Source organism: Eleginops maclovinus, chromosome 1, assembly GCF_036324505.1.
Source record: "Eleginops maclovinus isolate JMC-PN-2008 ecotype Puerto Natales chromosome 1, JC_Emac_rtc_rv5, whole genome shotgun sequence".
Classification (NCBI taxonomy): Eukaryota; Metazoa; Chordata; class Actinopteri; order Perciformes; family Eleginopidae; genus Eleginops; species Eleginops maclovinus.
This window is the reverse complement of record NC_086349.1, coordinates 12,768,497-12,791,235: the sequence shown is the minus strand read 5'-3', so window position 1 is coordinate 12,791,235 and position 22,739 is coordinate 12,768,497. Positions and strand designations below refer to the sequence as shown.

The following is a 22,739-nucleotide window of genomic DNA, read 5'->3' as shown; positions in this document are numbered from 1 at the left end:
TCAACTGTCACCACCACAACGTCTGGGCAAATCTGGACAAGGTGTGTCTAAAGTCATCTGAAAGGGACACTTTGTTCAGGTATCCTTACCCTGGCTATATATTTGTTAGACGGTGATGATATATATACATAACTGTCTTGGCTTAGCTTTAATCATTTAAAACCGATTTGAAACGAAAGCTAGTAATATAGTTTAATATTTTGACAAGCTGTCAAATTAGACAGAAAACACCACTGCATTCCAGTCCAGGTTTTCCAAGCGACACCTGCTAACCGAGAAATTCAATTAACGACTCCTCTTCCCACTTGGAGCCGGTCTCCAGGGCAGATCTTCCGGGCGACTCGACCTGTAAGAAATTAGAAAATGCTACAATAAAACCCGAAAAACTGATAAAAATGTGGCAACTTTATTAATGAAAGCCCTCACGCTACCCACCGTAACCAAACACGTCCCTTTAGTTGGAAGACAGCGAAGTACCTCAGGTAAGAGTTTTCCTTTTCCTCTCAACTACTGTACATGCTCCTTTTTTATTTCCAAACATCATTATCTACAGAGAGCGACATGAAAAGTGTACCTCGCTGCTGCAGTGGCGCTGAAAATGAGCTCTGTAAAGCAGTTTAAAAGTGTTAAGAAATGACGCCAAAGGGAAGAGACTTGTCGGTAAACACGGTGTGACTCTCAGCCTCGGTGCAGCCGCAGCAGCGGCAGCAGCGCCGACAGTAGCCGGCATGGAGCGACTCATCTGTTACTGAGCACACCGTACCTTTGAAAATGCCGTTGAGAGGACCAGCCTTTCCTAAACACTTTGGTAATTCACACAACGGTCTATTTTACAGCCGTTAAAGACCGGATAAAATTGTGGGCGAGCAAACGCGATTCATATTGTAAAGTTGAGACGAATAACTTTTACTAAGTTGGTACTTTCAGTCAAGGCGTGCTTAAATACCCCCATCCCCAAAATGTAAAGCATAAAATAATCAGCGTGAAAACAACAGTGACATGTGGTATTTTATTATTTATTCATCTAACGAGTAGGTTATTTCGATCCGTTGACACTTCTCCAAAAGCGAAACAAATGAGCGACTTTTGATGGCGACACAAGCGCCGAAAGTGCCGGTTTTTGTGTAGAAAAACTTAGTGAAACTCCTTTGGTTCCCCTCTTAACAGGTAGTAACCTTCATACAGTATCATTTACCGTAAATAGAGGAACTACTATAAATGTAATCAATATTCAAAAGCCTGAAATGCGGAAGTTCTGTCGTTGAAGATTGTAAATGAAAGCATTTTTCTTTATCTTGCATGTGTACTTTGTAGTTAGGGGCTGCACTCCCAGATGGTAAACGAAAGTGTAACCTGTAAATGCATGGCTTTATCAAAAATGTTTCCCTATTGTTTGTTGAATTTAACAGGCTATTGTGCATACATATTATAAATAAATCCCACCATAAAATTATTAAATCATTTGAGGAAAAACCTGATCATTTGCTCATAATGTTGTGCTTACTTTTGTCAGTTATACACCTCTGACACCACAGACTGGCACGCAAACCTTATTTGCTATTGTAAATAAGATTTTTCTGCAGTGCATGCAGAGGCTGTAAGGCAGGATTTGGGACTTCCACCTAGTGTAGAGCAAACAATCTGTTTAAAAACACTCTGTATCCTGGGTGTTTGGTTAGTTGTGATCTCTACAAAGCACCACTTTGATGTGAGATTTAATTTAACATGCTTTTGTAAAGGGTCACTGTTAGTTCTTCTGTGAATTCATAAATGAGTGTGTTGTGTGCTTGCCACTGTGTTTGTTATTATATTCAGGGATGAAGATGAGGACAGGAATAGATCACTGGCACTTTAAACCCGGAGTTCTCATATTCTCGCCGGATCTTTCTCCTTTGCTAATTATTGTGTTGTTTTCAGAGCAAATATGTCATATCCATGGCGACCAGGCAGGTTTATTGTCTCTCCCGTGCAATAGCTCACAAAAGTAATTAATTATCCTTTTTTCTCTCTCTCTCTCCCTCTCTCCCTCTCTCTCCCTCTCTCTCTCTCTCTCTCTCTCTCTCTCTCTCTCTCTCTCTCTCTCTCTCTCTCTCTCTCTCTCTCTCTCTCTCTCTCTCTCTCTCTCTCTCTCTCTCTCTCTCTCTCTCTCTCTCTCTCTCTCTCTCTCTCCCTCCTGTCTTTGGTTAAACAGATCATTCATGGAAAGCCATCTTCTATATTAAAAATGCCACTGCTAGTACAACAAAAGGTAAACATGAAAACATTTTTTTTTACTGTTTTCATGTTCATTTTTGTGCTTTGATTCTTTACCAGAAATCATTTGAAGATTATATGTATAATGTAAAAAGGTGCTTTATGTGCACAGTGTGTGCTTTTGAGGTATTTTCCATAATACCCTCATAATGCAGCAGCTGTGCAGCCTAACTGTTGCAGATGTATTCATGCATGCAAAGCAAGCACACACTTGACACTTAAACAGGGGAGCTTAAAAACACATGTTTAGACATGAAATCGGCTTGCATTTTGTGTGATCTGAATAGCAAGCATTAGCCAGACTAACGATAAATTTACTTTAGTGGTGACTCTTTTTCTGTGAGGTCACGAAAATAATAACCAACAGCAGGTGACACTACAGGGTACTATAGTTCAACTCCTTGCATTGCAGGGATATTGTACCTACACTTTCATACAGTCTGCACAAAGAGAGCTGTTAAGTGATCAGTTGAAGCAGTTTCCAGCTCTTCATCCTGTGTGCTCCCTCAGTGTATCTCTGGAATGTGACGGCATGTGTCTGCTGTCCGAAGGTCCATCTCTAGCTGGACACCAGCCAGCCTTCACTGTCAGACCGGTGGTACAGGTTCTCATCTCTCTTCGGCATTGATGAGACAGTGCAATATCCATCTGTCAAACATAATGCCCTTCTTTCTCTACCTCTCTTTTGCTCTCCCTCTGCCCTCTTTCTTTCATAATTTTTTTGTCGCCACTATAGGTAAAAGTAGTGCTCAGTATATCCGAGCTGAGAAAGCAGTGATGGTTATTGTCCATTTTTTGTGTTGTCTTAATTGCGTTTTGTATTGTTTGCTTGGATCAGGGTTGTATGGATTTGGTCCTCTAGGCCTTTTGATCTGTCTCTCTGTCTCTCTGTCTCTGTCTCTGTCTCTGTCTCTGTGTGTGTCTGTCTCTCTCTCTCTCTCTCTCTCTCTCTCTCGCTCTGTGTGTGTGTGTGTGTGTGTCTGTCTGTCTCTCTGAAATGGCACTTGAATGGTTGCCTGTAGTGCTATACTCCTAGTTCATTTGACGATTTGAGAATCTCATTGGTTAATCAGTGTGCGATGCCTGCAACATTCTTATTTCCTGCAGCCCTATCAGTCAGTGAAATGCCTCATGTCTCATAAGTACCCATCTGCATCTGTCAAGGGGTGTGTAGAATTAAACCCATGTGTATTCCTCTTTGTTTGACCTTGGCTGTGGACCTCAGGTCTTTGATGTCAAATAAGCGTCAGTATTCTCAGGCGTCATTTGACAGGCTCCAGGAACCATTACTTTTGTTTCCTAGCACATAAGCTTTATCAATTGCCCTCGGTGTAATGATTTTGTACACAAATCCACCCTACCACAACCATAGTGTTTTGCCTTGTAGGAATATAGTGCCTTCAACACGCACTGTTATACCAGCACAAATGGCACACATGTTTTTTTTAATCATCATTATTGTTTTTATTTTACTGCTAAGGAAATGTCCTTTTTGCATGCTTGATCAGCCAGTAGAGAAATCCAATATAATGGAGGTTCAAGGTGAATTGCATCCCTTGCATTTCCCCCCTTCGACTGGAGGAATATTCCAGAGCAAAATAAACAAATCACACAGACAACAGTAATATAGGGTTGATTTTGAAGGCATGAAATAAGTATCGATTAAATCCTGCAGTTCATAGATGAAAATGGCCTTTTTGGTAATTTGTCCTGGGTCCTTTCAATACGATGTAGAAACAGAGAGGCATGGGCTGGGGGAGAGAGAGAGAGAGACTGCAGAAAAGGGTGAACAGGAGAGAGGAATACGACTAGTGAACAGCGAGAAAGACGGAGAAGAGCTTTCACAGAGCTGAGAAAGGGACATGCTGCCCCTTTCCGAGCTCATTATCATTCTTAATAAGTCTTAAGGAAAGAAGGAACGTTGAGCGTAAATGCACGGTAATCCTCACACTGGCCAAGGTTAGTAGGGACGTCAGAACATGCGCACCGTTCCCAGCTGGCCACTTTGGGACAGGGAGGGGACCAGAAGAGCACAGTTAAGGATAGATGTTCAAGGAGAAAGTGAGGACATTCAGACACTGTGTAAAGGTTAGGCCCTTTACCCCAGCCTGTAGCGTTTCAGTGCCGGCACCACCTGGCATTCAGTGAGTAAACAGTTCTGCTTCAGACTAAAAACAGCCGCCTTTGGCCACAAGTGAGGGCTGTAACAATCCAGAAGAAGAAATGAACAAGAATTGACACGTGTGGAGAGCATAGCTTGATTAACAGTCCAGATAGGACCGTTTTGACTTTGGCACCAGTCACCAGCGGGGATTCAGTCTCGTACTCAAAGTAACTGTTGGCTGCACTGCATGCCTAATTCACTGTTCTTTGGGTGTGGTCCAAAAACAAGCATTAAGATGAATTGGATGAACTGTTGACCAATTAACTTATTTGACAAATTGCCAGCCACTTGTAGTGGTTGTTCAACCATGTTGTTTTAATGGGAGTCCAGTGCGGTATTTTTTTGACATACTATACTAAGCTTCCAGTCCAGTGTTGTCCCCCCCCGTGTTCCTAACATTTTAGTATTCCTGATCATATGTGAGACATATCTGACGCATAAATGTTGATCCACAGAGATTTGGATACTTCCAGTGATTAGTACAGTGAGTAGCTTTTTTCATTGTCTTTTCAGGAACTAGTTTAATAAAAAAAAAAAATGTATGTTCATATTACAGTCTATGAAGTTTAAATTTATACTTGAGTTTTAATGTTTTAAACTGCAAACGTTATCTATCATTTTGTCTGTTATGTCATACTATAGAACCACCGACCCCAAACGGCCATAGTAGGACAATTATGTTTAAAAGCATACCTAAATGTTTGTGTATATCTCATATATGCGTTTGATATGTAATTCATTTGAAAAGAGAATTAAGTTGAACATTTGGTGGTTAAAAACAAAATATTTCCCCCAGTTTAATTAACTTCTCTGTTTAACTCCCCGTGAACTCTTTTACAAGTAATATTAATTAGGGGTGGGAATCTTTGGGAATGTCATGGTTTGATTAAAATTCAAATTCTTGGTTTTACATTTGATTTGCGATTTCAAAATTGATTCACTATTCAATAAACAGAGACCTTTTTTTTTCTGGCTCCTACTCCAGCGCACTGTGCCAAACTTAAAACATTCCAGTGAATTGCAATATTAAATGCTCTCGATAAGATCTTTGTCTGACAAACAGAACCCCCCCCCCTAGAGAAAAGTGTTTGAGAGCACGCACTCTTGTATCGTATGAAAGAGTTTCCCAATGACAATTCTGTGTTACTTTAAAAAATAAATAATGATAGCTTTAAAAAATCAAGTTTTTCCTCCCACACAAAACAATATACAACTTTGGGACAAGAATTTATGTGCAATTAAAAACCGTGACAATAAGATAATGTTAGCACACAGTACATGCCATGTTTATCTTCAGTCTCTGTAGGGCTGACAAATGATCCCTTGTGTAAAAGTTGTCCTGAAGCCTCTTTGGCAAGTTACCAGGAAGCCGAGGATATTTTAGTTTTCCAGATATTATGCGCAGTTTTCAGTTTCTGGGGCCACCGTCCAAATTGCATTTTGGAATGAAATCCCATTTCAGGCCTAGTCTCCAGTGATATATTGCCCGTGTATTTGACTGGTGAAGATGACTCTATGGGACCCTCTTGGGAATATGTTGGCTTAATTGTCTACGAAGAGGACAAATAAGCAAATGAAATTGGAGCTGATGGTGTAAAGTGGGGCTGCCCTTTTGTCTTGCTCAGTGTAATGCCATCTCGGTGCCTTTCTGTCATCTAAGGATGATTTACCCAGAGACAGATGTTCTTAGACCTTTGCTCAGGAACCTGCACTATTTTGTTCTATTTTTTGCCCTTTTAAAGGTTAAGGAGTAAAACATGTCAGCCTCTGATTGCTGCGCGTCAGTTGTTCTGTTCTGTATGTCGACTTGCCGCACTGGTAGTGGACTGAACTCTTGACTGGGCTGTAATGTTTCACGTGGAAGAGGTTTTTAGGAACACTACCGCTTCATCATTCTCCTTATCCGACTGCATTTTGGCTGGCAACCTGCTCACTTACTGCCCCCTCCCCCCCACCACTAACCCTCCAACCCCCTCCGGGGAGCCTTGGGAGGCAGAGAGCCATCACCATGGAGATCCGAACACAGTTCCCCTACATACCGGTCCATTGTGACTGGCATGCGTTTAGGTGAGAGGGAACAAAATGTCACAGCAACAGGTTTTTTTGTGTTTTTGTTTTTGCCTCAATTCTCGGTGGGATTGTGCTGAGATCCATGCGCTCGGTTACACTGCAGGGACTGCCGGAGCGACTGAGGTGGTGAAGGACAAGCTAACTGCAGAAATACACAGTGACATGGAAATAAACTGTAAATACTAATACATCCATGTTTTTGTTGTCTTTTTTTTCTGTGATGGTGCTTAGCATCAGGGCAAGAACACAAAGGAGGTGTCATTGTTATCATCTGATTAGAGGTGTTTGCAAATTGCGCCAATAGTATAGCGCAAAATAAAGTAAAAATCTGGGTTTTTGAATCACTTAATGTGTTTCTACACTTGGTTTGAATGACATTTTTTTATTCTATGTGTCGGATTATTGCCAATGCGAAAATCAATAAGGTTGTTTGATTTGGTGGAACTTTTACCAACAAACACTTTGTTGTGTCAACATATAACCCCACTGTCTTGGTAAAGATACTTCTTCCAGCTGGAATCCCTCCTTACGGTTGCACACAGATGGTATTTTGTTCACAAATGGCAACTGTGACAAATACAAAGAGCTTACAGTTGTTTGGCCCCCAAATCGTCTCAGAACCAAACACAAAAAATTGTATAAGAGTGAGTTGCTTCATAAGAAATGAAAAGGAATTCCCTTGATGATGATGCATAATATTTTAAAACCTGAGAATCATCTTTTTCTAGTGGCAAATCATATTGGTCACTTGAAGACCCGAGGGATTTAACTTTTTCCATGCTTCCCTGTTCTTCTGCGGCTTGTGATTAGCTTTATGTTAATGCCCTTTGAGCTCTCAGTTTATGCAGACCTTTTGAACTGTCTTGATCCAGGCAACATGCTATTGGCTACAGGCCTGGGAGAGGGAAGTGGGCTTATAGATATATTGTGGGATTGAAGAGGTGGAGCAGATTTTGCCCCCAACCCTGAAGAAGATGTATGCTGTTTCTATGACAGGTCCAGGGTCGCCCTCAGCCTCAGAGGTTGGGAGGGAGGGTCAGCATGTGCTAGGGGGCACAAGGGTGGCTTCAAACACACAACCATAACGTCTGGCATAGTGTCTGGGCCTCCTGGCCTCTGCTCCATGTCGGATTTCAGCCTATAGCTCCTATGATATTCAGTATCAAAGTGATTGTCTTGCCTTATCTTAGTATTTATACATACATTATGTACCTGCATTTCTTTTGTTTCAGAATAAGTTATTCAGTTTGTATACTGCAAACATCACTCCCACAATAACCTGTTTTAATATGCAAGATCCAGAAGTCTCATTAATATTTTGTTGATATGTAGCTATAGCAGTCAGGTCTTTTTGTGCCAAGTCCGTAAGAGTCTGTCTGCCATCTCCGTTCCCTGAGCAGATGCAAAGGTGCAGCTCCTGTGAGATCCTTTTATGTTTCGAGACCTCTCCTTGCTCCTTTGACTGCGACCTCAGCCACAGCGCAGCTCTGTCTTAATCAGCTCTTTGCTGTAATCCCACTTCAGAATTCCTCTTGGCTAAGGGAGTAAATAAATTTTTCAGCGTTTATTAGAATACAGCTTGCCAGAAGGGACTCCGCTCTCCTCTCCTATAGCCGCTTCAGTAATTAGCAAATTGATTAGGAGAACTTCAACACACCTCCTTGGCTCTTGTCTCCCCATTCTAGGACAATATTGTGGTGTCATGGGACAGCGTAAATATTTTAAGGGAAACCCTCCGTGAATCTCATTAAATGGCTATGGGGCAGAGCAGCTGTCTCCTGCTGAAGGTCTCAGCCAATTTTCTAAACAATGATTAAAGAAAAGTTTTGGATTATTTAAACATGCTATATCCTGTGGGTTTTTTCAGTGCCACTGAAGACCTCTGTGATTCCCTCAGTCCTCCGTGCCAGGGCCGCTCCCCTCCCTTTGGATCTATTAGTTTGAAATCGTTTGGGTGATGACTCTTTGAAAGTGCTGGTCATTCTGGGATGCCATGTTCAAAATGCAACAAAGACCTCTCTTTTATGCACAAATGCTAATTAAAATTTTTACCCCCTATCCCCAGGCTGCAGAGGGAGAGACTTGGTAGCAATTTGGCAGATAATCAAATTGCATTTTAAATGGAGCCGTTTAAAGATGACTGGGGTCTGCTCACAGGAAGACACAGTGGCACGAATTAAGCTTGAATAAGCTGCTACTGTATGTGCAAAGGGGAACAATACAACCACATTCACATAGATGAAGCTGCGTTTATGTAAATTTGCAGCATGCAATGTTTGATATTTTTTTAGAAAGGAAATCAGGTACGGTTTTTTCTCCAAATGTATGCATGCAGGAAATTCAGATTTTCTCTTAATTATGATTTCCCTCTTGTTGAGTAGCCTTTTTTTCCTGTTATCTGTCCTCACAATTTAACCAATTAAGTGAAAATGCTAATAAGACATGATTTGTTAACAGTTATGGTACCTAGGAAACATTTGGCTCTTAATTTGAGATTTTCAGCCTGACAGAAATGGCAAACTGTGTGGAAAGTGTTGTCAACAGCTATGTTTGTCTACACAATTCTGCGCTTAGAAGCTGTCCCCCCACATTTGGTATACATCATTAAGTTTTTCATTGCCCATCGAATTGTTTATTCACGCAGCATTCCAGTACATATTAGTGACATCTCGTTAGCAGAAAACAGAAAACTGACATCAAAAATGTGGTAAACAGGCCTGAATTGTTTGTCTCCCAGAGTAAGTAGAAAGTGTGATTCTCATGAAATGATAGAATTAGATCAAACATGAAGCTTCTAAAGCGTCCTTTATCATCTCTCTCGTGTTTAGTTTTCATCACCGTTCTTTCTCGGGTCACATTTCTTCTAAAGTTTAACATTAATCACAAGACCAATACAGCCATCACAACTGTTTCATATCCATAAACCCCATTATGGACAGCACAACAAGTGATGCTTGACTTGTACGTTTAAAGGGTTCTTAATTGGCCGTGATTTGCTGGCTGTACAGCAGTAACTGTGGTAGTGGCATAATGATCCTCCTTGGATGATGCATTACTTTTCTGGCAACTTAATGCACCTTAACGCTGCATGTATTTGTCCTCTGTTTGAAGTGTCGCCTCCATCTCAGCAGCATCATATTAGACCGACGTACAGTAGCAATGGCTTTGACCCGCACACTACAGGTTGCACTCCAGTAGATGTAATGTTGACCTCCTCCACGTTTACTACCAGGCCCGGCCCTAACCAATGTGCTGCCCTAGTCCAGATTTTAGCTTTAGCTTTAGCCAGACTTTTCAGACATCGTTAATAGTTGAAAAAAATAAAAACATGAGTTTTTTTTTTCTTCCCCCCCTATTTACGGCACCCCCCATGGATGGATGCGCCCTTAGCATTCGCCTATACTGCCTATGCCCAGGGCCAGCCCTGCATTACTCTATACAGTGGAACCCCTGTTCCCCCCCTTGTCCGTTCCATTTGGGCAGTGGCGGTTCTACATGGAATTACACCCCGGGCGAGATCCCCTCCGAGCTTCGCGGCCCAGATGACTTTTTTTTTTTTTAAGTGCCCGCTCGTGCCGCCCCCCATGAAATGCCGCCCCGGGCGGCTGCCCACTTCGCCCATGCCCAAAACTGCTACTGTTTACTACAGATATCCACATCTAGAGAGAGCCCCGTGAGATCTTTCACAATGATCCCCTAAGGCTGTCTCTCTGTTTTCACTTTAGATTTGTGGTGAAAAGCTTCCAGAGAACTGTGAAGCACCAAAGTAGTGCCTCACTCTATTAGATGCTCATTATTAAAGAATGCATCAGCACCTTAGGCCAGCAAAAGTGGTAAATACACATATTTAGATTTCCTGATTTAATAAGATTACCCTTAAAGAAAGTTTTACTGATCATGTTGTGTTTATTAATGCCGGAACATTGTCATGAATCCCTTTAAATAGTTTCAGTTTCAGAATAACTATTGAACTTAGATAAAAAGTTAGACTAGTCAGTGAATTTTGTCTGAGCATTGCTTTATTTTAGCTTCAATTTCTGTTATACTTCTGCTGCATTGGATTTGTGTAAAAAAACTAATTCCTTTGGTACATTTACACGAATCAATCTTATCTCAAAGTCAGCAATTTTATAAACATGCTGCTTTTTGATAATAAGCATGAGTTAGATTTGTTTCCTAAAATAAAATAGGAGGAGGCATCCTAATTGGATTAACGCATCCCTGCCTTATGATGTTGATTGACAAATATTGTTGCAATTTAATGACACAAGAGGGATTTGATTGATCAAGTGGATGACTGATCATAAAACTGCAGTCAATATTTGACTGTAGCTTTATTTCCTGTCTGGAGAACAGTGTGGCAGGATGTCTGAGATGTATGCCTAGACACACAGCTCTGACAAAACACTTATTTACACTTCAGTCTCTCCTGAGCATGATGCTGCTGCCTCTGTTTGCCATACAGTAAATAATAACCTATGATGCGTGAATGAACAGTCTTAGCGTATTTATTCAGTCGGAGCAAAGAGTATTGGTTAAAGCTGACCAATTTTAGTGTAGTTGGGATGAAAATCTCCTTCTAATTACTGTACTGTGTGGATTCTGTGCTCCCAGTCCCCCTGCTGCAAATTATGGCATTAAAAGTCTCTTTTATTTATAGAAATAAAAATTTAGCTTCAGAGACAATAGGCTAGTTCTGTTTTACGGTACAGTACACTTTATCTTTTTAATAAAAATTCCTGACTTGGTGAAAGTTTAATTAATAAGGGACTTAAAGCTAGGGGAATGAGCAAGGGAGTTGGGTCTTTAAGGGGGTACTTATTTTTCCATCTGGGCTATCCTCCAAAAAAACTGTCAATTAGTGTGTTAAGCTGAAGAGACAAAAAACGTCATTAGTTCTTGCAAAAAGAATAATGGGTTTTAAAGGTTTTGCTTCAGACGAAGGCCAAAAGCACAAGAGTGAGTCTTATGTTTTTTCATTTCTTTCCGGCGATTCATTAAAGTTTGAAGGAAAGCCGTATTGTTCTAAGGTGCGTGATTGAGGAAGCAGACACAGTGGGTTGTTTTTCTAAGTAACTGTGTACCTTAATTGTCTGAGATAAGACAAATAAAATGAGTTGTATTTGGTGGAGTGAATCACAGTGTGTAGAATATATTATTTTTCACTTTTGATAGTTTCCTTGTTAGCAGGCAGTGCTGTTGATGATGTGGCTATGCTGTTGAACCATGATTAGATGTCTCAGTGTATTATCTGTTATTGTGAGTGTGTACTGGCTTTCCTTATGCAAGACTGACCTTGTTTTAAATCACTACAGTATATGAACACTTCGCCAAGGTCCCTAACCTGCCATGTTCAGTCGTCTTATGCAGTGTGTAAGCCTGGCCACATGCTCTAAACAAATAGAGCTCTCCATTTCACTTCTTCTACTGGGTTCATAAAATGTAAATTTATAGTCATTAAAAAATAAGCCACATACTAAATAACAGGGCAAGGATACAGTATGCTAAATTCTTCCAAACTGCTGAAACTCAGAGCCATTGTTAGGGGAAACACTAGTATTACTGCATGGTTTTGAAGATTAATTTTGATTTGACAATGTAAGTTATCCAAGTCACTAGAAACCACACATGTATTTTAATTACTTGTCTTTACAACTTTGAATTACATTTGAATTAGTAGAGATATCCCCACCTTTGTGTTGCAGATATTTAGCACTCATATTCATGTTAGAGAGGCTGGCCACAGTTCAAAAACATATTTACATTAATTCATACCAAGTTATTGTGCTGAAACATAAATAAAACATACAAGTAAATCATAAATAGATAAGGATTTATGAAACGGGCTCTTTCTTATAAAACAATACGTATCATGGCTCCTTCTCAAAGGTAAAGGTAAATCAGTGTGTTAGAGCATTAAGAGTAAAATGTACTTCACCTTGAAGAAATACTTAGTAAATGTTTAAGGTAACCTATTAATGAGCAGGGTCCTTTTGGTAATGAACTTCCGACCTTGCACATGGCCATTTGAATGTTCTTTTATGGGGGCAGAAAGTGTGACAGTGGTGCTTAAAAGGGACTTACATAACTGGTCATAGTGCAAGAGGTTTCAGGCGCGGAGCCCAAAATATGTCATTGACTTGTGCCACACACAACAGGAGATGGCTTTTGCATCACAGTGTGAGTGTTAGTAAATGATTGGTTACAGGAGATTCTCCAATAAATTAATTGTTTCCACTTCATGGTTAAGTATGTGCTACTCTTCCAAATCGAGTGCTGGTACTTGGTTATTACACTTTAATAGCTCGCTTGCCAAACTAACGATATATTACTCCATGTGCTGGCTCAGATCAGAGAAGATGAATTGGCTATTAATTAGAGTTGCACTGAGAGGGCACAGGGGAGAGACTACTCATAGCCTCGCAATCAGTGTCAACCGGGGCCCTTTTCTGACTAGGACAGCCAGGGCAGGACCAGGTCACTCAGTGTTATCATGGAGCCCATTGGATCTGCTGCAAGGAGCTGCATCAAACACGGCCACCATCTTGTCGAGTCAAACAGAGGACAGGACAGTTTAACATCGCCCAGCTGCAAATTCATCTGCTGATTTTAGTCAGGAGTGCGACCAGAATGGTAGAGATGCGTGGGAGGTTGTCTGGCTCCACGAAGTTCCTTAACAAAAGCCTCACGTTCGAAGGACTTTGAATTATAAAGTTATGGAAGAAATATTTGACAGGAAGATGATTTGTAGGGAATATTATTGTTTGGCTCACTTTTCTTGTGCAGCCTCTGAATTAGCCCTTTTATCACAATTAATTAAGCTTGCCTATAGGAGATGTTCCATCTTGAGCTCATCCACACAGGATAAATAAGTCAGAGCAGCAGGATATATGTCCTTTTATTGGCTGACTTGATCTCGGAAGCATCTGTAGTAGGGGGAAGCTGTCTCTGCGGTGCTACTTTGTGGAAGAGTCTTTGCCATCACTCACTTTGAATGTTTCTTTTATGACTCGTTTTGTTAAAAACCTCTTTTTTTAATGCAAGGTATCAGGAGTTATGGCCTGTCTATGCAAATTAGCAAATTTTGACAGTTTGTTATTCATGTCATCGCCTTTTTAAACACTTAAAGGCAATAAATTCAGCCGTGACAGGCTGCTCCGAAATTGCCACTAAATATTATTAAATATTTTAACAAGTTCCTTGTAAATATGCCTTAAATGTTTGAACGATGGGCAGGAAGAAAAATGGCTTTGCATCAACTTATTAGAGGCTATAAAAGTGGCAGTGATTTATCATACATGGATGTGTAGCAGCTCAGGCCATCTTTTTTTTTGTTTTGCGTATTCCGTTGGCTTGCTTGGTCCTGATGTGTGCACATAAAGGAGGGAAGCAGCATGACGAAAGCCTGCAGTTTCACAAGTCATGAAAATGTAGGCGTCAGATATTGTTGTACCTATGGTCCTTGAAAGGCATTGATATATATTAAATAACACAAGTTTTAAAGCTTCTAGTACCCATTTGCAGTTTTACATTTTGTGATATCACTGGTCATAACACAAGTGTGTTTATAAATATCTGAGATAAAAGTGTTTTAGTCAGCTTTTACCTATTTGATTTGTTTCTTATTTTTTTACACATTTAAAAGACTACATTTTGAAAGGTAAAATATTCTAATATCTATTTAAATCTCAATTGTTTTGCCAAAACCATTACCATCTGTCTCTGCATGGCGGATTATCTGTGGCAATGTAACGCCCTGTGACACTGATCAGCAGAGAGCTTGTCATCCTTCAGTATCATCCAGAGTTCTGCTCGGCTGTATTACTGTCCACGCCAATGACGGTGTTGGTTTGATGCGAGTCAGAACAATCCTGTCTGGTGTGTCAATACTTTTCTCTGATAACGCTAGTCTCAAATCTCTTTAATTACAAAGTCAACCTACAAAAAGAAACAGAACCATCTAAAAATAGTTTGAGATGTGACACAGTCTTGTGGTTTGTGGTGCACCTTTCCGTCGGTCAGGGCTGGGAATTGAGCACAAGATCGGGGTCATCCAGAGTAACACGAACGTCGCCAAGAGGATTTATGTTTTACACCGGCAATACGCAGATTCCTTCATCAGCCACATTCCAGCTTTTAAATTCAGAAGTCAACTTTTTTTCCTGACTACCCTATAATTTTGTGACTTAGAGTGGTTTCTTAATTTATTGCACTTCAATTAAGATCGAGTTCAACTCCATGTTCTTTATTAACTCTTAAGAGAGTAAATGATGTTGGCCAGCACCCACAAAGACATAAATGAAAGAAAGAAGGAAAAATTCATCACTTTGCACAATTACAAGACTCAAAAATATATGAAAACAATCTCGTATATAGAAATGCTGACAGTGCCGTTACGTACTCTCATAGACATAGGGATGAACGGCTATCAAAAAGCCTTGTGCATATATGCTTCTGCTCAAGTAACGCTTTCATAGCATGGGTGTTCATTATTTGCTTTATTTTGTCACTCGTCTGTGTAATTCACACATTCTATGCAGACCTGGCTGGCACCTGTTACCTTACATGTGTTAGAAGCTGCTTATCTTCTTCAATGCGCCCGAGATACACAGCAGGCACAAGAAAACTCAACTGGGCCTAAGGTGCATAAAATATGACCCACTAAATATAACTTTTGATGCTTTAATTGTACTGCAACATTGTGGGTCTTATGCTATGGAGTGGCTTTCTACACGTCCTGATCAGTGGTTATGTTTGTTCGATTTGAAAATAGTTCTTGCTCCTTGATCCCCTTGTTTTAGGTATACAAAAGGTAGTCATGTAATCCAGAAACCCCACTCCGTTTTGGTTAGAAGCCACTTCAGTATTCTACAATTCTCATAGCTGTCCGTGCACATCACTCTTACTGGTTAGTGTGACGTGACGGCTGCTATGTCAGCAACACGGCACATCTCTGTTCCCCTCTCCGGAGCCCTCTGTGAGTTTTCCCTGGGGTTGGCAGAATACGAGTGCCCCCTTGTCTCACTGGCTATAACCTTGCCACCAGCTTGTGTGTGCGTGTGTGTGTGTGTTTTTTTCTAACTCTAAAGACTTGAACAATGATGACTCAAGCCACGCGGAGTACACCTCAGGGAAAATACAGTGGAAATAAAAATAACAAGTGGATTTTTGACTGCAGTCAGATGTGAGAGGAGGATCGTGGCACTCTACTAAAAGCCTGAGCAGATTCTGCCCCCCCGCCCCTGGTTCATTAGATTAGGCTGTCTCGTGTTCAGGAAGTGCTGAAAGGCACTGCCGATTGTATCTACACAAAATGCTGTCCTTACGTCCAGAGACAGTTGCCAGTCCCAGTCTTTGAAATTCCAAAGTAGTTCTCAATCCAGTTAAGGACTGATATTATGGCCGTGTCTTTGTGGCCCTCCTGCTGAGGGTTCTTATTAGAGGGGTTAAGTATGGGGATGCCTGTGTTGAGATTTCTGCAGTTGCTCATCTGCGCACCGCACATGCATTTCTCTAAATTATTTATTTTCCTGACACCACCATATGGTGCTGTAACTTGTTTGTCTTGGAGCATACTGGAGAAATGCAAGACCGAAGCTGGATTACTTCTTGTGTGTATACATGGGAGACCCTCTTCAAACAATGCCTGTTTTTGTTATTAATCTTGCTGGCTTGGCTTTGTTGATGCAATTCTATGCAACCCTCTACATTAGTTTTCTTCTCATCTACTGAGAGCAAAGAGATAATAAACATAATTGGGCCGAAATGTGGAGATGTTTTAAAGAGATGCACGGGGGCCTCTGCCATGGGTCTGCAGTTGATGGGCCAACTGAATAAGAAGCTTGAAGGGCCCTGCAAAAATGGGGTCCTGATCTTCTTTGAAATGCCACAATTAATTGCTATGCGTTGTCCCCAATGCATGGATGATTAAATGTGCTCCTAAACTGCCCTGATTTGTGGGGGCACCTTGCCGATTTTATTTGCCACTGTTAACATTTTCATCCCTGCATTATGCATGGTGCTGTGGGGCAAGGAAGTGCTGCAAACAAATGGCCTGAGGGATCGGCGTAAACACAGCGTGCCATAAGGGGGAGAAGACTAACAGTTCAGCACCGCCTCCCTCAGCCGGTCTTCTTCAGACAAACTAGACAGCCCCTCTGCAGCTCCTCTGTAGCTAATCAGAGAAATACAGCGCAGTTATCAATGTCAGTTACCTCAGGTATTCAACAATGTTGACGGTATATCAGCAGATTTATACCGAGAATGTAAGGACTGGGTCGGGGTTTGATAAAAGGCACCGTGCTCATCTGTATCTTTATTAATCGACAATGAATGCATGTCTGATAGAATATTTCTATCCGACTAATTGAATATGATTTATCCTCCTTCAGCATGTATAGGTTGAGGTCACTTTCACTAGTTAATGCTGACAGCCAAAGCAATGTGGTGCTGGTTCCTTTGTGTTTAGGGATTTTAATTCCTCATTGCAATAATCAGTGACTGATGGGAGCCCTAGTGCTTTATGAAGGCATGCCAAATGACATGTGCTCTCTTTTGAACATGAAACGCTCAGAGTAGAAATATGAATTTTCACATTAGAGGCACACTAACTCCCTGATTAGGATTTACTTGATCTGGGATCTTGGCTGTTAGAAGTGCAGCGCTCCACACATGGCCTGCCCGAGTTGTCAGCTGTCATGGTGTTGGCCCAGAGCCTTACACTTGGCAGGTATCCACCCTCTCACCTCCGGCTGACAAAGCAAATACAGGCAAACAATGTGCAACCACTGGACAGCTCTGTACAATATAACTCCATGTGGAGAAAAATGTGGGTCTGATGTTAGTTTATCGTCAAAATGATGGTCCTTTTCACAATGATAGTGGGCTGTTTTGATCTTCATTTGAAGTCATAAACCAGTCCATGCTTTCAAGTTCTCACAAGTGGATGCAGTTTTTTCCACCAAGCCCCTTGCTATCAAAATGCTCTGCATGGCATTAACAGTAACTAATGCGCTAGACAATGGAAAGAGGGCAGATATTGTTTTTTATGGCCTGACCTTTGAAACATTATTATTTTTTTGATGAATAACTGTTTACTCCGAATGCGAGCATTAGGCAAGTTTCCTCAAGGTTTGCAGTCATTGCCCCTGACACAAATGGCAACAACAAAAACATCTCATCCTGTTCACAGGCGAACTGAAGCGTGCTGTCAGTGGATATGGAAAGTCTGTTTTAGTGGACTGGAGAGTAGTGTTAAATAGGTGGCAACCAGTTCATTAGGATGCCTCTCAGAGCATGAAAAATGACCTTTTCCCTTGTAATTGTAGTCTGAGTTCATAGATAGTTGACTGGAGGCAGAGCATACTGTATGTTGACAAGGATCACTGGAAATAATTAGCATTGCATCTCACCAGTCAGTCTGTTAACACTCTTTTTTCACACCTTCTTGCTTAAATGCCAGTTTGATTTTATGTGACGGATAAGTGAAATCGGAAGCATACGTATACATTATGTACTACGTTATGTGTTATTCTCGTGTATCACAGTATGTTGTCAAACAGGGTATTGTTACCAAATGATGCAGTATTCTAACGCAGCGTAAACCTTGGTATTATGCATTTTAGTTTATCAGACCTTTTGGTAAGATGTTCTTCCTACTATTAAAAGGAAGATATATGTTGGCCAGAGCGTTTAAACTACACCTCGACTTCAGCAGAAATGCCCTGTCACGCAATGTAGACAAACGTGAAACATCATTTGTGTATCCACCCCATGATTTGGATACACTCCTTTTTTATGTGTTGTTTCTTGGCCCATGCTACGCACTTCCGCCAAGTTTCATGAATATTGTTATTTCTGTCATTTTACAGACAAACAAATAAACCAGCCAATCAAACTGCACTGGGATTCTGTTACTACAGAGGCTATGTTTGGTTTGTCAGTTAATGTGAAGGCACAATTTATGATCCAAATATTATCAAGAGGGAAGACCCTCTAAGAAGAGTCAGGAGACAATGTTGGAACCTGCTTTCACTGACATACTGTAGGTGGTATTTTTTATCTAGATTTTAAATTTAAATCAGCTGAGAAGGAATTATTTTGTGGATATGCTTCAAAATAAATGATTGAATTATAATCTAATAGGACTTGTATTCATTAGCCAAACAGACTGGTCCATCTATATGGTGGTGGTATCTTTGTGCAATTGGTAACACCATTTCCTCCCGCGTAGTTTTCCACATTTTATGGCAATTATTGGATTTTTCCGAATGACTTCATTATTAACAGTTAAAGTACAATGGTTTGTATATATTTTGCAGCAGGCATGTAACTGCTGAGACTTCTAATGCCTATGTTTAGTTAATTCATTCCATTGAAAGAGATGCAATGTACCGGACTAGTGTGTCTTTAAACATGCTCATCTCAATCTGACATTAATATAAACCTAGAGTCTGATGGGAGTGCAGTGTATTTATGACACTTGTGGAGAGCATCAAAAATGTGTTCGTCAATATTTATGTACAGCTTTGATTTGGCGATGTATGTTGCCATATTCAGCCGAGGTTACGGCTAGGACACCGTTAATATATGAAACAGTTTTGGATCGTGATTCTTTTTTGAATCTTCATTGCTGTCATCATCAGAAATTTCCCTCCTTCTCTGTGGTGTTTTGAGAAGGCAAATGCGGTTGAAGAGAGCAAATATTTAAGGTATCTGCAAATGTGATGCACATCTGTCAAACAGCCCAAGGGTGAAAACCAGCGCATAACAAGGCAACAAATGCTGATCCGGGACTTCTCTGCGGCAAAATAAAATATGGCTCAAGTTTTCATTAAGGTGCTATTGATTAGCTTTTCCTGGCAATGAATTATGGACAACATTAAATAAAAGGGAAAATATTTTTATGACTTTGCTTGGGCCATGCCAGATTCCCCTTTTGCCTCTTGTATGCTCGCCCTGACAGGCATTTTGTTTTCTCTCAAATTCTTGTGGCTTCTGTGAGACTTAGACTAAGTTAAACAATAAAAGCTATTTCACTCCGACTACCTTTCCCATTTTATAGTTGTGTAAAATGATAAGGAAGACACTGCAGACTGCAGGAAGGCTTAGACATTTCCCCTTTTGTTAAATCTTGTTTCATGTTGAAGGAATAATTCACAATTTCAGACACTCCCCCTTGTAATGACTATTTTTAAAGAAATGAAAGACAATCTTGCAGCATGATCCTGGTTGGTGCTCTCTGCTTCTATGTATAGTATATTGCAAACAGTCATATTTTCAAGGAATGATGTGTTTACTGAAGGCCTAAGGTTTCTATCTGATGTAGTTATTGCAAGTATAAAGAATTTGTATACTTTTGAAGATATTGTTGGCACTGTATATTGAAATATTAAGGTTCAGATTTGTTGGTGCTAGTTTTAATGAAGCCACTTGGATTAGTGACTTTTCTTCTGGGTATCCTTAATGATTTATTTAAAATTCGCATACGCAATGCTCTTCATGGCCTCCTATAAACAGCTTCTGTCTCCTAGAATTTAGCGTGTGTTCCTCATTCTAAGGCTCCTGTTGACCAGGAAGAATGAAATAAACCGCATTTTAAATTCTGACACATGGGGCAAAACGAAATGTTCATGAAAACAAAACAAAAAAGAATACTCTTGCTATTTTCTAACACTAGACTATTTTTTTGGATCGGACATACAACTTATCCCCATTCAGCCTATACATAATCTTGGAATTGGTTCTGACTTTACTGTCAAAGGACTGAACTCAACTGACTTTAGGCGTGAACATTTTTTAGAAGAATAATAAGTCTTGTCTACCATCAATAACAGTTTAACATGTTTGTCCTGTTTTGTGTTCTTAAACACATTGTCTTACCACATACAAGTGACTGTTTTCGTATAGGACACGTTGCAGTGCCAGTTTTTTCCAGGAACACCTTTCTTTCGTGAGTTGTGACACATTGAAAGAAATGTGATTGTCCTTAGGGATAGTCAAAGTTAGAATAATATTATTCAATATGCTATACTTCTATTTGACCCAGTTGAGATTTGCTAACAGTTTTGCCCATGCAAGCTTTATTAAGTTGGGCTATTTTTCTGCTTAGCATGTAAAGTGGAGTCATTTTTGAGGCATGTCTCAGAATGAGCATTCCATGCATACTGTATGCTTGGAAGACACAGAACATACAAAAGAATGTCCTTGGCATTTGAGTCACCAAAAACGAAGAAAAATCTCAGTGTTTTTGGAGAAATGCTCCCGCACCTACAAGACAATGCAGTACTCACGGTATGAGCTCTCAAGTAATGTAGGTTCTTTTTGCTGTGGCATTCACAGGAAGGGCAGCATTAAAAAAAATACCATACCAACACCATAACATTGTGTTCCTTTTTTGAAGCATGGAAACTAGTTTCTCAAAGGAAATGAATGAAAAACAAAGATGAAATAACAGTGTACAATTCTCAAGTCTGTTACGTTTGTAAAGTACTGACATAAATATGAACATACATTTCCAAATTATTCGCCTTTTTCCTAGATCATAAGTCATCATTATTTATTTCAATTATGTTGGCAGGACTGTGAAGTAATTCTAGTTTGTCAGTTTGTTACTTAAACATCTTTAAAGGTGTTGACATGTCAGGCCTGCCTCAGCTGAAGGTAGTCCTTTTCTAGACTCATTTTTGTTGTATTAAACGTTACTGCAACACACAGCGCTGGAGTAAGAGCTCAGGGATTTGAATGGTATGTTTTTGAACAGACAACTATTCTTTTGTTTTAGATAATTTACAAAGTAAAAGGCTTTGCAATCTGACTTTGGTAGTTCATTAAGTTGCCACCTAATGACAACCAGGAAATTACAAATCAGGTATACAACTGTAGTGAATAGTGAATAGAAAATGTTTGAGATGTGACAGTGCTCTATAAAGAACGCTGTGACTGCTAGCTGCTCTTCTGTGTTCAGACTGCAGGCACTTAGTGCACCAGGTGTTCTGCCCAAGATTTTTCCACAAGACAAATGGAAAAGTGCCATATCCTTTAAACATCCCATTAATATGTCTTATAAGACCCACTGCAACTGAGCACCAAAAGCTCTGTTTTATTACAGTTTCTTGTCTTTGTCAGGCATAGCTTCCAGTTTACGTTTTCAGGTAATTATAGAGCTGTGCACACTAGAGTGGCATAAATTAGCACTTTGGGGGAAGAATCAGTTGGCTGGATGCCCATCATTGCCTGTATAGTCTGGACATGATAAACACACGTGCACAAATGCCTGTAAAAGGCACCCAAAGTGTGTGTCAACATCTTAATGGAGGCTGTGTCTTCGCTCTGCATGACTTTAATTCAATACTGAATGAAAAGGTATAACTTACATTATCTTTTGGTAATGTTAACAAACAATTCTCCCTCAAAACTAAGACAGTTCTGTTCCATTATCTCCTCTGACTTTATACCAGGTAAACCCTAAAGAGTTAGTTGTAAAAACAGGCCAGAGAAACTTATTGTGAGACAGGACTGAGAAGACAAAATCTTGTAGAGGAGCTTAAATAACATATGTTCTACGGATGTTCTGACCTAAACTCTTTTCCTCAAGTATCTTTCAAAGTATTGTACCTATTTTCTACTCCTTAGTTTTAAATGGATGTTCTGAAAAACATTAAGTGAGTGGACAACTTAAAGAAGTCAGTCTTGAGACCTTGCCTGTGCACGTGCTTGATGTGTGAAGAATCATGTGAGAGGTTTGATGTGGTCTGAGGACTTTTTATGTCATTGATGCCATGAAAGAGGAGTCATGGCCGTACTGTTTGTTCTGACAGCTGAAGCTCATGGTAGGAAGGAACTGCAGGACAGAGAGCAGCGATTCCGCCTTATTACATTTGGAATTTCCTCCCAGCTGATTGAAGTATCAGCATATTGCTGCCATATTCCCTTCAACAAGAGCCCACAGTTTTAATAATTTGCAGAATGAAGGGGGCAGATGAGAGGTTATCAAAGTCACTTGCTTTCGTTTAATCTCTGAGTCACTGCCATTCACCACATTTACATCTACAAGATTTTATAGTTTTCATTAAAAAAGCAGTGGTTAAACGGACAAAGCTGTGTCAGATATTTGCATTAATGTACACAATGTACCCGATGTGGGTGTACTGTAGTGTGTGTATGCTGTGATCAATATGTGCCAAGCAATACTATATGTACTACGTTTACAGTATGATCATGTGGAGAAAAATAACAATAAGTAATCTTGTGT

At 40.2% G+C, this 22,739-nt stretch overlaps 1 protein-coding gene across 2 annotated transcripts in view; it reads left to right on the top strand.

Annotated features, from left to right (window-relative positions):
* Positions 1–295: 295 nt before the first annotated feature.
* Positions 296–22,739, top strand: part of casz1 (castor zinc finger 1) — a 163,044-nt gene continuing 140,600 nt past the window's right edge. Inside the window, exons 1-2 of one of the 2 annotated variants that reach the window (XM_063880451.1) lie at positions 308–482; positions 2,192–2,248. The gene's annotated coding sequence lies outside the window, so the exon portion shown is untranslated. Of the gene's footprint in view, positions 483–2,191; positions 2,249–22,739 lie in introns of both variants that reach the window. The other variant, XM_063880450.1, reaches the window with a different exon arrangement.